Raw genomic sequence first — 3,517 nt, forward strand, 5'->3', positions numbered from 1 at the left:
TCATTTGGAATGGACTGGATTTCAAGTTAATGATGTCTTTTTCCATAACTTTTGTCATTATTCAAGTTATGTATGTAGTTAGATTTTTATGTGTCCAACTAGTGTCCTGCTAAGGAGCAAAAAAGGGTAGTCACAAATAGCATGCTTCTTGGCACAAAATGACCGCCTGGAATCAGGCAGAAATTCCCCCCAACCATGTACCTTATATCACATCCTTGCACAGGAGCATTATTTCAGGCATAAGGAGAGAGTTCACCTTCCTATTGGAATTGATGGGCCACGCCTGCTTGACAACACCTGTATTGATATGGCATAACTCAAACTCTGATTGCAAGATGTTATTAGCTCATTTTAGTGATACAGATAGATAATATAGGATCACCCTGTCACCACAGAGGTAAAGCCAATTACCAGCACAAGTTTTAGGAAAATCTTATAAACAGTTACATTCATTTTCTTTATTAACCGAATATGGCTCTGAACTTCCATGTAACAGAGCCTCCTTGCTCCTGTCCCAGTCTACAAACTACTCATAGACCTTTGTGCTGGTCCAACACCTTGTGCAGTTTATTTACAAATGGATTCCCATCACCTTCATAACATATACAGCTCCTGTAACGAGCAGGGGAGAGCAGGCACACACATGCCCATGCTGCTTCCCCCTTTCTACTTCCTTCCTGTGCCTATTTGTGGGATCTGCCTAATGGCTTAATTAGCTTTTCTGCCCTGCCCCACCCACAAATTAGGCACAGCCTGCCTTGCTTGATTGGAGCAGCTGTGAACAGAATGCTGACTCAGCCTTTCTTGCCTAGCACTCTGTCACATTTCATCTATAGATATTTGTTTTACAGGTTAATTTTTGTTTTTTGGAGAAACTCCTTGGGATGCTCAAAAGTCCCTTCCCTACATATCATTGCCATCCCATTGAGACGGCGAATTGTATGGGCCTGTGGTGCCCGGGCTCCATGAATATTCAGGGCCCAGGCACTGGCTCCACCAATGTTCGGGGCTCTGCCCTGCCTGCCTCCCCCGCGTGCCTCCCGGCCTCTCCTGCTGCCCCTGGGTGATTTAAAAGGGCTGGGGGCCCCCAGCCACCACCACTGGCAGCACAGTGGGACTGCCTATGTTACAGCATGGTCCCGGCAGCACTGTGACATGGCCGGGGGAGAGCTCTCTCGGAGATAAAAAATAACCACCTTGAATGAGAGGTGGTAGCTTTATGATAAAGTGCCGTCTATACTGGTGCTTTTCAGTGCTAAAACTTTTGTCGCTCGGGGGGGTGTTTTTTCACACCCCTGAACGACTAAAGTTTTAGCACTGAAAGACACAGCCTAAGGCGGCTTCCTGTCCGCCTGCTCCATGCTGCTCCGGAAAGTGGCCGGCCCATCCCTGTGACCCCAGGGGTCGGTGTCGCCATGCGCTGCCCCCTCCCCAAGCGCCAAGCTGCTGCCAGAGGGGTGTGCGGGTCGCTTTTGGGAGCTGGCACAGCCTGAGGTAAGCACTGACCCCGACCCCGTCCTGTACCCCAACCCCCTGCCCCATCCCAGAGTCTGCACCCCATACCCAAACTCCCTCCCAGAGCCCAACCCCTCATCCCTCCTGCTCCCAAACTCCCTCCCAGAGCCTGCACCCCTTCCTGCCCCAGCCCAGAGCATGCACCCAGCACCCAAACTCCCTCTCAGAGCCCAAACTCCATCGGGGGCGGTACTTGGACCTGTTTTGGGCACCACCAAAAATTATCCAAACCTGCAGCCTCTCATTGCTAGTGGACTTTTAATATCAAAAATACACAGAGTTAGGCAGGCTGACTGGCAGGAGAGCTGACCATCATTCATTCACCTGAATTAAAACTTCAGCCAGTCAGAAAATGTTGTAGCCATAAAAGTAATATATACTATAAATAAATTCACATGTACTTTTCTGAATATGGAAGTTTTTGATTGGTGCAGAAATCAGAGATCTTCTCTTTAGGACAATTAGAATCAAACAAATCAGTTATAATTATTTTTTATTAGATTACATTTGTAAGTAGACCACACTAAGCCTGAGGTCATGCCTTGGTCCTTCCGTGTGTCAAAAAGGAATGAAAGAAAGAAGCTTCCATGTTTGCATTTTCCCCCTCTTCACATTGTCAATGGTACTTGTATTATTTTAAATATTTTTCTTCTTGTATTTTTTGCTTTTTGATTTCTTGAAAAATGGATAAAAACTTTGTAAAATCAATGCAGAAGTGGATTTTTGTCTGGGGCTTTAGTTCTTCTCAAGCCAACCTACCCAGGCCAGAGAAAACCAAAAACAGACAAGTGAATTCTCAGAAGTGCAGCTTCTGACATAGAAATAAAACCCGCAGCCCTGGGTCAGTGCAAAGCTGTGAAGAGGCAGATAATCCTGGCCAGCTGGCACACACTCCCTTCATGCCACTTATTCCCCACCTCGGGGCAATTTGCTCTCTTAATCTCTTAATAACAACATTTCACAGCACCTCCCATCAGGGGAATTGTAAAGAGTGCTTTACAAACATTTCGCTGGTTCCCACAATGCACTCAAAAGATGCTATTATCCCCCTTGGGTAAACAGAGGCAAAGAGAGCTAATTATATTAATGTTAAAGTAATATTTTATATTTATTATTTATATACTGATATTAATTGATATTATTAATAGAACTGAGTGATCATTAATATCCTCAGACCATTATATTTCCCCAAATACTGCACTTATATCTGTAACACCCACTGAAGCTGCGTGGAATTTAGGATTGTCACTATAACTATAAAACCCTTACATACCAAAATGAGCTGGCTTGCATTTAATGGAAAGACACGCACTCCCTCCAAACGAGGCAGCCAAAAGCGAGCTGAGGCCCCAGCGAGGATCGAACTCGCGACCCCTGGTTTACAAGACCAGTGCTCTAACCACTGAGCTATGGAGCCACCATTTACAAACCTGCCGCAGTCGCACTAAGATGCCAGGCGACCTTGAGGGAACAGCTGCGGTAACCTCCAGCTCCCCACCCCCGGGCGCCTTCTCTCAGCCCCGCGGCGGGGCTCGCTCGGAGCCCGCATGGGCAGGGGCGAGCTCGCCTTGCGCGTGCGAGCCACAGCGGCCCCCGCCGGCGCCGCTTCATTTCCACGGGAAAAGCGCAGTCCGGGCCTAGCTGGTACCAGCGCGGACCGCCCCGCGGCTGCCGGGCTGGAGCACTTACAGCGGCGCGCGCCGCTGGCCACGAGGCGGTAGCGCCGCCCGTGCTTGTCGGCCGCGAGGCCGCGGGCGAGGCGTGGCGCGCGCCAGCTCCGGGCGCCGGTTCGCCTCGGGCTGCGTTAATGAGCGTGGGCCACCAGGTGTCGCTGCTGCATCAGCGGAACAAGCGGAAAGGCTGCCGCCGGCGGGGCGGTGCCGATCAGCCCTTCCCCCCCTGCGCTGCGCTGCGCTGCGCCCCGGTTCCGCTGCGGAGCGGGGGGCTGCCACTGCGCACCCCCCCAGGCCCCGCCCGCTCATTACAACCCCAGCCTGCAAAG

General features: G+C 50.4%; 1 non-coding gene across 1 annotated transcript; it reads right to left on the reverse strand.

The window, feature by feature from the left end:
• Positions 1-2,859: 2,859 nt before the first annotated feature.
• TRNAT-UGU (transfer RNA threonine (anticodon UGU)) lies at positions 2,860-2,932 on the reverse strand. Its single transcript has one exon. It is a non-coding gene; the product is annotated as a tRNA-Thr (tRNA).
• Between the last annotated feature and the right edge of the window lie 585 nt (positions 2,933-3,517).

The sequence above is a fragment of the Lepidochelys kempii genome, chromosome 6 (genome assembly GCF_965140265.1).
Source record: "Lepidochelys kempii isolate rLepKem1 chromosome 6, rLepKem1.hap2, whole genome shotgun sequence".
In the NCBI taxonomy this organism is placed as follows: domain Eukaryota; kingdom Metazoa; phylum Chordata; order Testudines; family Cheloniidae; genus Lepidochelys; species Lepidochelys kempii.